This window comes from Amphibalanus amphitrite, unplaced genomic scaffold, assembly GCF_019059575.1.
Source record: "Amphibalanus amphitrite isolate SeventyFive unplaced genomic scaffold, NRLGWU_Aamphi_draft 000073F_arrow, whole genome shotgun sequence".
Lineage (NCBI taxonomy): Eukaryota > Metazoa > Arthropoda > Thecostraca > Balanomorpha > Balanidae > Amphibalanus > Amphibalanus amphitrite.
In genome coordinates, this window is record NW_024881569.1 from 891,805 (window position 1) to 903,772 (window position 11,968).

An 11,968-nucleotide genomic window follows, 5' to 3' on the forward strand; every position below is an offset into this window, starting at 1 on the left:
TGCCCGCCTGTCTGCGACGTCTCACAGCCGGGTGCCGCCGTCTCCGGGCGATATACAGCCGGGCGCCGCCGGCCGGCGCCTGCTCCCGGCGTCCGGCTCCGGGCTTCATTCAGGTCGGCCGGTCGATCGGCTCCTGGCGGCGCCAGCTCCCCTTCGCAGACGGCGCCGCGGCCGGCGATCAAATGGCCCGCCCGCCATTCGGCGACTCCTCCAAAGCGCCGTACGGCTGCCGTCGGTCCGGCCGGGCTGGGCCGGCAGCCGCGGGCGGCTGGGCCGGCAGCGTATGTACGCCGGCGGCGACGGTACCGACGCGCGTGCGCGGCCTGTCGTCGGTGCGCCGGCCGTATCGGCGGCCGAATCAGTGCAGTGTGGCAGGGGGATTTGTCGGGCGGCGCGGGCGGAGCGCCGGTTCCGGTCCTCCGGCCCTCATCACCGCCGGCAGACTGGGGCCAGCTGGAGCCGCTGCTTCTGCTGATAGCAGTGCGCTTTGACGTGAGCGTAAGCAATTGAGCATTCTTCAGTTGTGTTTTGGTCTGGTAGATTTGCTTCATTTTGTATTATTCGTCCATATGTGTTTATTTTTGTGCTTTCCTTGTTCTCGCTTATTTGCTATCCCTTATGATATGTTCACCGCTATGAGAGGAAATAGTTATGATTGCTGCGGTCATGATGCGGTCGTATTCTCTTCGTTAGGTACCGTACTTTCCGCATTCAGTCTCCAAATCCAAGCCGTTATAAAAACCAGCTTTACTTTTGCAAGATAAAGTAAGATTAAAGTACCTATTCAGGTATTCCTGTTTGGCCAAAAACATCAAAATTGCTGAATATCTTATTGTTTACTTTGTGCCTAAATCCCGGTGATATAAGCCCTAAGTTTTCAAATCCGAGAGAGCAACCATTGTTCATTTTTTTTAGTTTGACCAACTTTTTTTGCGCCAAAAACAAAATCAAACGACGCTAATCATGCCTTGCTTGATATCGCTTTGAACGACTTCATTTCAGGTACATAAATACAACATCAAAATACGTGTACGTGTTCGTGTACGTGTACATCTGCTGGCCCACGAAAGTAGGACCTAGCAGCCTACTTTCGTACGCATTTATGAAATAAAAGTAAAAGAGCGCACTGTCCATCGCTAGTTAAAATTCACGTGAGCGGCTATTATAAAAGAGATATGCAATTAGCGGATGACATTCTCAGAACTGGAGTGTCTCATTTGCACCCAGAGTAAAGCCATCAACGTTGGCGGAGCAGTCAGCTCTCCGGTAAATGAGACTCGATGCAGCGTTTGCACTGTATTTATTGGGCCGGTGCTGCAGCGCAATGCAAACACTTGCCTTTGTCGCCACAGGTCGCCCGTTGAACACACTGAGACGCCAGAGTACCATCTACGAGACCAGTGAGAGAGCTGGACCACCGAACAAGCCGTACAACGCTCCTAAAAGGTCAGTCCAGAGCACCAAGGTGATCTCTTGAATGGATTCAGCTCAGTTCAGTTCAGTACAGTATACACTACATATACAGTATATTTACAGGCCATTCCACATGGTGGGTTGATGTCATACCTGAGTCAAAATACATAAATGAGACATCGATTAACCCGCGCCCTGCTGGGGGTCCTGGATTTCCACGCCCTGCTGGGGGGGGGGGTGTTTGAACACCCCCCTTGTAACTCGGCTCCTGGGCCACGTAGCGATACGCGGAAGGCGGCGTTCGAAAGAGCGTAAAAAATAATGACGAAATCACTTCGGTCAATTTTTTGGTCAGGTCAAAGGTCAGGTCACCAGAGGTCATTGAAGGCAAAATTTCGCCGATTTCCAGGTCGAATGTCGAAAATTTCCAAGAAGCCAACGCATAACTCGGGAACCAATAGAGCTACAGCGCCGCGGAAAAGCGCATTCGATAGCCCTATTAACGCCCTTTCTGAGTAATTCTCTCAGATTTGACCTAACGTCAACGGTTTTGCCTGCAGGGGGCAAAAACTGCAAAAATAGCCGATTTTTTTGAAAACAGTTTTTCTGCAATAACTTTTGACCCAAGCCTTGTACGAGCTTACTTTTACCGGCATCGTGTTCCTCTCGTCAAGACGCATCGAATGAACTATAACTTGACCTTGAAAGGTCAACTTGAAAATTTGACCTCAGGTCAAGGTCATGACCTGACCGGAAAGGGTCATGTTGCATATCAGTCGATCCGTATCGTCGAGCTGAACACATCTAAGGCGTTTTCATCGCTCTAGCATGCCTCTATCAAAAGTTATTTGCGAAAAACTGTTAGATACCATTCGTGACCTAAGATGACCTCAGGGCATAAACAAGGGTCACGGACACCATTTTTAAGTTCAGTGTGTCTAAACCACTTGTAATTCGGTGTTTGGGAGTGTTTATAATGTCTTTCATCCAAAAGAGGCGCATTTCAATTTTCTCCCATTGACTTATAATGGGGAGGTCGCAAAATTGACCTGACCTTAGGTCATCGATATCAAAATTCTGAGATATACATTTTGTACATGCTATTGCTCTTAGCAATCGCTGAAGGTTTCAAAGCGATCGGTCACTCGGTGTAGCTATGACAGACATTGAAAGTTTTTATGAGGTGAGGTCACTTCAAGTGACTTGGTGACCTGACCTTGAATGACCTTGGTCTGAAATTTTCACAACATGTGTAGAATTGATGTATGATGGTCGCCGTTTTTGAGATATTCGCGAAAAACCACAAGGGGGGGTGTTCAAACACCCCCCCCCCCCCCAGCAGGGCGCGGGTTAAAAAAGAGTGTAAAAGAAACACGATGCACACTGCTGGGTAAACATAAAAATTAAAAGTACCTACGTTTCGAGATCGTTGCAGATTCGAAAAGCAGATTCGGGATCGTTCCTCTACTGGGCATTTAATTACGTGTCTTACCTTTCCAATTATAAGTTATTGAAGTTCAAAGCTTAATTATGTTATCACACTGACTACCTTTACTGGCTATCTTGGCTATCTTGACAATTTATTTTAGTGCATGTCCAGTGTATACGCGCGGCGTTGTCCCTTCTGGAGCGGACCACGTAATCAGCGCATTGATTGAAGCAAAACCTAGCAGGGAACTTCATTTAATACCCAATTCCTGGTGAAGCTCGCATTTAAGACAATTATTGGGAAATCGACCTCAGATGCGGATGTGGGTGTGATAATTTCCTGGCAGTCTGAGCGACAATGTAATTAAACAGAATGCAGTAGCATCTACCGAAGCGGATTATTTTCAGTAACAGTAGTACAAGGCGTAACAGTAGTTGCACATAGCAACTACTGTGTTTCGTAGAGTTCTTTTTTCGCCTATACCTATCATTTCGACGGAAATGTTTTTTTTGTCAAAACTTGCGTCACTTAAAGGTGCTTTTATCCAGTATCGGAAATGCTAAAACGAATTATCAGCTAAACTAAGAGCTAGGAGCATAACTATTAGCAATGAGCTACAGTGAAGGGTATAGGGCTTTTCACCACCTTGATGCATCACGAACCTTGATTATAGAATACGAATCCTATTTCTGTGCTTATGCTTAAGACTTTAATCTCCGCATCCAGCCGATTGCTCAGGGTTCTTCGCATATTGCACAGACAGTAAGATGCAGGAATTATATATCGCAAATCGTTGTATACCATTTTACATAGCGACCGCCAGTAGGCACCGACTGACATCCAAACCAGTTCACACGATGCATATATAGTTCTTCTCAACATGTCTCGTTTGACGTTGTCGCCTGGCGGTTCAACAACATCGACGCTGAAAATGCGTTTTTAAGTTTTATTTCAGTCTGCCTTTTCAGACGGATGTAACGCACTTTTGTTAGCAGTCACTATCTGGATGCAACTATATTTGTACCGAATTTGTCAAGGCGATGAACCCATTACCGGCAGCAGTTAAGACGATTAGACGGGCATAAATGCTTGTATTGATTGTTCAGTCTCATGCCTTTTCAGACGGATGTAACGCACTTTTGTTAGCAGTCACTATCTGGATGCAGCTTTATTTGTACCGAATTTGTCAAGGCGATGAACTCATTCCCGGCAGTAAGACGATTAGACGGGCATAAATGCTTGCCAAGCATTGACACTAAATGGCAGTTTGCGGTGGCCAACGTCAGCTTAGATTATCCTATCCAGTATCCTTCTTGACACCGCCTAGTTAACTTGGCGTTTTAGCTTCGCCGACACTTTCTCACGCTTATTTCAGTTGGTTATTTTCAGTAAAAGTGGGTTAGTTTTATGACCACCGACAGAGCGTTTGCGGCTCGCCAGCTAACCCGGCGAGCTTGAGTGGGTTCAACAGGACTCGCGGGCTGTTAAGAAGTAGACGCAGCAGGCTGCGAGGGCTCTGGAGGACATTTGGATGTTCAGGCGTTCACCCTTCCATCCGCGGTTCGGTGCGACCGATCAGACTATCCGCGAGTTGCCCCGGCCGCTGTTGTTCCTCGGTACACGACCCCGGTCCCCATGTCCGCATCTGACCGCGCCGATGACCGACGGGCGAGACACCGAGTCGTTACCGGCAGTAATCCGACGCCGCCGCAGCCTCGTTAGTGTCTGTCGGGCCACGGAAAATCAGCATCATCGCACAGCGAGCTGTAATGGCGCAGAGGGCTCTCACTGTGCCTATTGGACATGCAAACTATGCTGAAAATCAAGGTTAAAGTTTGCGCCTGTAGTCTTGCGTTGAAAAGCAGATAAACTATAACACAAATGTTTTTTATAATGCTAGAAAACGACCAAAAAATGTTAAAAAAGTAAAAAATGTTGAAAAATGAAAAATGTAATAGAAAATTATGAATGTTGAAAACATGAAAAAATAGTGTTAAAAAGCGTTGTGATATTTTTTGGTCTTATTTCACTCTCATTTCATTGTATCATGAGCATAAGGTAATTTTTTTAACACCATAATACCTATTCATAACAAAGCTCAAACTAGCCATAGCTCACATTCAACAAATGTTTTCAACTATAAGAGCTCAAAATATGTCCTGGTTCCATGAACCCGAGAGTCACACAAAGTTACCTAGCACTGAATCATCTAGTCATTTAGCACGAAGCCGGGTCCACGTATTGCAAGAGCACCAAGGCACGACACCGTTTGATCAATGAATCGACTCTAAAATCGCTTTACTTTCATGCTTTGGAGCAATCAATCACGTAATGTCACTATAAAACCTTGGAACGAGTATAAATTACGGCAGGCTTAAACCCGCTCTGTGATGTGCTTTTGTGTGGGTTTTATTTTATCCTTTTTCTAAGGTTAATGCACGCGAATAAAGGCACCATGCTGAAGTCTCAGCAGCGCAATGTGGTGGCTCGCGATAGTTTATTTTGTCGCTAGTCGCTAGTCGGACGTATGCACCATCTGGGCTAATGACCTGATTCAATCTTATAAAAGGGATGCGTTTCTACTCACGGCATTTGGTAACATTTACAGTGCAGATGCCAGGGTTGGCCAATGCGCATCCGAGGTAACGAAACCTTACCTCAGATACGCATTGGCCAACACTGGTTTCACTAAAAATTAAACTGTAAACGTTACCAGACGCCGTGAGTAGGTGGAATTCGTTGCATACAATATCATGCAAAGGTCAAGGTCAAGGTCAGGTCAGGTAACCAAAAACGAAATATAGAAAAGGGCATGTGCGACACATGTTTTATGGGTCATTTTATTCATAGAAATCAATAGGCACACGCACTCAATAAGTGATGTGAACCACATCCGGAGATGAATTTCAGGTCGAGGTCAGGTCAAGGTCAGGTCAAGTGAGGTCAAATTTTGAAGTTGATGTTTAAGACCTAAAAAGGCGGCTAGCTGATGCAGTTTTTCACGGCAATTCGAATGGTGCTATTTTTGTTTCCGTGCGAAGTCTAGAATTTCCCAAAAATTCATTTTTCAAAAAATTTGTGTGCCGTGACGTCATAAAAGTATGAATAACTCCCACATTTTGAACCTATTCTTCTAAACATTGGTATGTAGGTGCACATAAACCACCTCTCTGACATATGGTCCGGTTTTTTTTTGGTACTCAAAGTTTTGGATTTTATCATGGTTTTCCCAAAAAGTCAGTTTTTTAAACAATATTGGGCCAAAATCTAAAATTTTCAAAAACCGAGATAGCCATTTGATAGACAAAGTCGAATCACGTATTCCCTTTTTGGTACGTCTTTATTCCTTTAAAAATGAAGATGTTAGCGGCATTTGAAGTTTCGCCTTTTTTGAGGCAGAAAAGTCGTGACATGACGTCACTTAGGTAAACGTCATCTTCTCAAAAAAAAAAAACGACGAATTTCGCTCAAGTTTGTAGGGAACGTGTTCAATTGATGTATGATAAGGTACTGAATGTTTGACGTCGCTGGCATAACGCGTTTAGAAGTTATTGGCGAAAAACGGGAGGGGGCAGATTCTGACCCCCCCCCCCCCCAGCGGGGCGCGGGATAAGATTGGGTCAAACCATCACGCCATTCATTTTTTATAAGGCATGACCTGAAAGGACAAGGCTCGAGATTCAGTTTTTAGGTAGCATATGAAATACAAGTTGTCTCCTGGGTCGTTTCTTTTTCCGCGATCACTGCGCGCCAGTCTCAAAGCAGAAAGCTGTATTGATATTGAGAGGAGCCTTTCCAGTCCTTTTCTCAATTCTGAACTCTCTTTTACATCATCTCCTCATATAAGCGTTCGTGAATGTCGCGTAGTTCTCAGTCGCCACCCTTCCCGATTTAATATTAGCTGATACATACGACAGCGCGAGCGGCCCCTCCTCGAGCACTGCTCATGTCGTATTTCCGAGGTTGATTGCAAACGCCAGGGAACATCGTGCTTTCATGCATCCGGGAAGTTTCGTATTGCTTTAGTTGGTATTCAAGAAGTTGTGCCATTGTGCCACTTCTGTAGCGCAATCGAGAGGCTTGCCAGTTTAATTGTAGCTTTCGAGTTATAGCATCTCTAATTGTTAGCATATACCAACATTATACAATGTATGTAGGTGCTATGTACGTTGTAAAATTGCATATGCACGATGCATTGCGGCGTTTAATTACGAAATTCATGCTGCAATTGCTTTGAGGCAATACAATTTGTTACAATGGACTTGATATTGTGCAAAGTTATGTCCATCGTAAGTTGACAATAAGATAACGGTAGGTATTTATTTAACAGCGCAATTTTGATGACGGTGCTTTGTGAATTCCAAGACTGAGAAGCGGTATAAGACATCAGTGTATAGTGTATATATGCTCTGGAGTGTGTGCGAATGAGAAAAGATTATTTTCTGCATTCCCGATGCATTGCTGGCATAAACGCATATCGCTCGATAGTAATATTGCGGCGCCTTATTTCCTCAGATCTTTGTTTTTTTTTCAGATTATGGCTCTAATGTGTGCGTTCTTTTTCGCCTCCCGAAGATACCGAAGAAATGCGAACCAGCTATTCAGGTCTAAATATGATGGAATGTGATGCGATGTAGGAGCCTCACATCAAACTTTGCCGTCTATAATACAGAAAACTCCTATGGATAGAGACTTGGACAAATCAGAATCTCTATTTTAGGACAGGATATGACCGAATTGCGTCGCTCTATACGACGGCGACGTGCCTACCTGCGGCGATGGGTGGCAGCCCCCCCCCCCTCCCCCGTGGCTATAGTTCGCCTCGACTATCCACGGGGGGTGGCATCGATTCGTTCCGGCTCTGTCGCCGGCGGACGTGATTGGATAAGATAAGTTGATAGCGGCTGACGGCGGCCGGCGCTTGTGGTCAGAACAGACCGACCGACGCCTCGTCCCCCGCTCCCCACCAACGCTCCCTTCTGACCGGAAAGCCGCGGCTGCCTTCCTAAAACTGGCTTTTAAAATGATTGACGAACGTATTGTTACCTCATTGGGATTGATATGCTTCCTGATAACCTCGTCTACAATGCCCGATCGCTTCTGTGGGCGCAGTCAAGTTAAAGCTTGGCCGTTATCGGGTGTGATTTGTCTGATTCAGAAGTTGATAAACCCATTGTGCCGCCTCTGTTCTTGGGGCGCCATTATTCAGTAGCCAGAAGGATACTTACTCGTGTTCTGGTGGGGAGTGTGAGCGAGCACAGCGACCACAATGAATGTGGCCGAATCGCTAGGGCGGGGTCCGTTGGGGAGGTGCCCACCAGCAAGCCGGGGGCTGGTGTAACCAACTGTCCAGCAAGGGACAGACTAAAGAGGAAACTTGGACGGAGCAGCCCTGCTGCAGGCTGACCTTTCATTCTATTAATTTTCCGATTGGATTGGTGGCGCTTAAAGCGGCATCAATCTTCATATCGGCAGTTTCTGAACTCAATTATCTTGGTTGGCCGGTTCGTTAATTCCAGTGGAACAGTGCGCTCGTCAATCGCGATACGTCAAATCACCATACCCTTGAAATGTTTTGTATCCCGCTCTATTGCATCACTCAGTCTTCATCAACGTAGTAATGAAATCGAAACGTTTCTGAAGGCTTCATAAATTATTATTTGGACTCGGGAATACTATCAATAAGCACAACTCCAAGATATTTGGTGAAGTATTCGCTACAAACTATACGCAACTTTGTTTTTGTTTGCGAACTGTTTTTGAATCGCATTATTTTGCTTCAACTCGCGGCTTTCTTCATTCGGAAGTTAAACCCAAACTTATCTCATTAAGTAGTTTCGTCTCATTTGGTATTTGCTGATTTCTCCTTCGCCATCCCGTAGCTGTATCCCATTTGGTAGATGTGCCTCAGTCTCCCTGTTTCAGTAGTTGCATTTCTCCTTCTCTATCCAGTCAGTAGCTGCATCCCATTTGGTATAGTTGTGCCTCAACCTCCCTGTTTTAGTAGCTCGAACTCAGTAGTTTGAGCTATCCAGAGTGAATTTTACTATGCGGTACCATTCGCTCTGCTTCTTTGTGTCTACTTTTCCCTCTCATTTAAAGCTTATCTCTCCAACTTGAGCAAGACCAACCATTTCTTACTGAGAGGCTGCGTCCTGTCCTTTCATTCGTCCGGTCCGGTCCCGTCCCATCCCGTCCCATCCTTTCCCACAACACTGCCGGTCCCTCTGCACCGACTGACAATCTGATACAGGTCGAGCTAACGGTATGCGGTTACATACCCCGGCCGGCTAGACCGATATCCTCTGCCGGGCTGACCGATTCCGTCGGCCAAAGTGACCTTTGACGCTTACCTGACCGCTACTCTGGCTGCATTGACCGATTCCCGCGGCCGGGCTGACCGATGCCGAGCTGACCGATGCCGAGCCACTGCCTGGCTGACCGATTCTCTCTCTCGCGGTGGTGTTCGTCGTCGTCGCTCGCGAGGCACGCGACTCACCTTCGCCATTGATTTTCGGCCGCCCCTCGCGCCGTGTTTCACAGAGAGCACATTATTGGTAGGAGGGCCGGCCTTTGTTGCTCGGCGCGGCGCGCGACGGCGCTCTCTCATGGTGCGATATTGGACTCGAGGCAGGTGAACGAGCCGGCTTATGAGACCGTCGGGGCCCGCGCACCTCCACGAGAGAAGTCCAGTGGCTCCCAATAGCGACATAAAGTTGATATACTGTTGCGGTGCAGATGGACATGTTGCACATTACATGATTTTTAGATGCTTCACATTTTTGTTATACATTAGGCTATCACGTAATACCTGGGCATAGGTTGTTTAGTGATAAACACTATGCGCCGGTCGGTGACTCAGTAATGCATGTACCCATTCGAAGCTCAAAAGTTGAGATACATAAATCAAGAGTTGATTAGGGTGATTATAATCACATTTATTATCCATAGGCTGTTTTGTCGATCGAGGTTTGGCCTTGACCTTTAAGCCGAGTGACCCATTGGATGCCTGACGATTAACGATGACGTGACATTTGAGCTTGCAGCTAGGTGAATGTTAGTTTTATATCCGGCTTAAAAAATTGTCATGCGGAGACCGGCCTTACAAGTGTAGTAAAGTAATCTTGTTACAAGTATCATTTATCGATGATAGATAATAGTGCCGACTTATGGATTTATCTTGCTCTCCGTGCTGATGGCAGTTGAGTCCTTACTCTACTCCCATTGCTATGAAATCGATATTGGATATGCTGCAGGGCTTTTGTAAAGAAGTGATGCGTATCTACATAGGTTTGGAGTAGCCCGTGGCCCGTCTCAACCATGAAAAGTGTCGAGCAAAAAAAAAAGTCGTTAGCACTTGAATTAAACACGGAACTCTGCGCTTAGTTTCAATTAGCCAAATCTGCTCCCTCAAACAGGTGCTTTGTGTGCGCGTTATCGCCCGGTGGTCCGAAGGCTGCACCTAGTTGAACTGGCCGACTTTGCCAGCAGCCGGACGGACCGCCGGCCGGGCTCGCTCGGCGCCGACCGAATGAGCAGGCGCACCACTCCAATTAGTCCGACAGAGGTGTTCCCCTCGTTCGTCGGCGCCGGCATGAGGCACGAAAGGCCGGCGACAGGGCGCTAACTAGCTGCTGAGCGGCGCCGGCCGGCCGACTTCAAAGCGCGCCGGTATACGCTCTGGTTCCGGCGACGTCGCGGCGACGGGCGGAGGTATCAATAGCGGCCATCCACCGGTCGTGTCGTGTGTGTGTGGCAGTGTTTGGAAATGATGGCTCCAGAGTGAAGCTGGCGCTGAATGGAAATGTGACCTAGGAGCTGGGTCAATAAGATCCGGACGCAGTTGGACTAATAACTAGTTGTGAAAACCATGAGCCGACGCCACCAAGGCCATCTATAGAGACGCCACGGACTTCAAAGAAAATCTTGGCTGTAACCTATCTATTGTAGAAGCAGAAAGATACAAACTAATAAGCATAAAGCCTGGCAGTTAAGTGAGTGGATGTTGTTACAACGCTTAGACGAGTTTCCGTCCACCGTGTATCACCTCGCACGTGGATGGATGCCGCAATGGCCTGTCGCCCACCGGGCAGTCTCTCGTCCGGCAATTGGCGCGGATATTATCAAAAGTGGCGCACGTGTGACGATTCATATTGCACATTGCGACGCACGTCCCTGGATCCGGCCGGCGTATCCGGTTTGGCAACGGGAGGGGGGGGGGTCGATAGGAGGGGGGCTCGGGGGATGAACGTCAAGGTGAACACTGAACGATGAGCACTCACTGCTACACGAAAGACATCTAACGCACGCCACCGAGGGGCTAGTACGTTTTAGGTCTTGTATTGATCTGTCAGTCTGTCAGGTATAGCTCCCTGGAACGAAAACCGATGGACTGAGATAACAAGCGTAACTAGAACCAGCTTTTCCTGCTAAATGGCTTCAAAAGTACATACCTAATTTTGGTAAAAAGTTCACGAAGAACATTTGGTGCGCGGGCGATTCTTTGTAGACGTGTGCTCCATGGAGGAGTGACGGAGAGAGTCAAGATGTTGCCGCCTGTCTCCTACCTTAAGAAAATTTAAGAAGGTGTTGTTGTTCCCACTCGTAAGTTGCTGGAGGACAGTTGAGGTCTGCCTTTAAAAAGTGATTGGAAACATATTTTTGTGGTGATTGATCTTTATTACCAGTAAAACGCCTTTTGGGCGAAGAACGAGCGAGCGAGATAGTGAGCCATGCACGTGCAGAAGGGCGAGAGGGTGCTTCCAACGGGCTTGCGCAAGGCACCCTTCAAACCGGTCGCTAGCGGTGTGCCAAATTTGAACGCAATCGGCCCAGCCGTTCCTGAGATCTGGAAGCGGCATTCTGCACGTGCGCACGTGCAAACGGGGTCCAAAATGACTTTTGCACGGCACCCTACTAACTGGTCCCCAACCGTGTACCAAATTTGAGCGCAATCGGCTCAGCCGTTCTCGAGATCTGGAAACGCCCCCTGCACGTGCGCACGTGCAGTAGCACCCTAACCGCAACACATGGGAATGCATTGCCTGGTGGGTACCTACCTGTATGCCAAGTTTCAGCGAAATCGCCCCAGTAATTACCGAGTTACTGAAATGGGAACCAATTTGG

The 11,968-nt window shown here is 47.2% G+C and overlaps 1 protein-coding gene across 1 annotated transcript in view; it reads left to right on the plus strand.

The window, feature by feature from the left end:
* The first annotated feature begins 1,360 nt into the window (after positions 1 to 1,360).
* Positions 1,361 to 11,968, plus strand: part of LOC122379222 — a 76,526-nt gene continuing 65,918 nt past the window's right edge. Inside the window, exon 1 of the mRNA XM_043361228.1 lies at positions 1,361 to 1,446. The gene's annotated coding sequence lies outside the window, so the exon portion shown is untranslated. The remainder of the gene's footprint in view (positions 1,447 to 11,968) is intronic.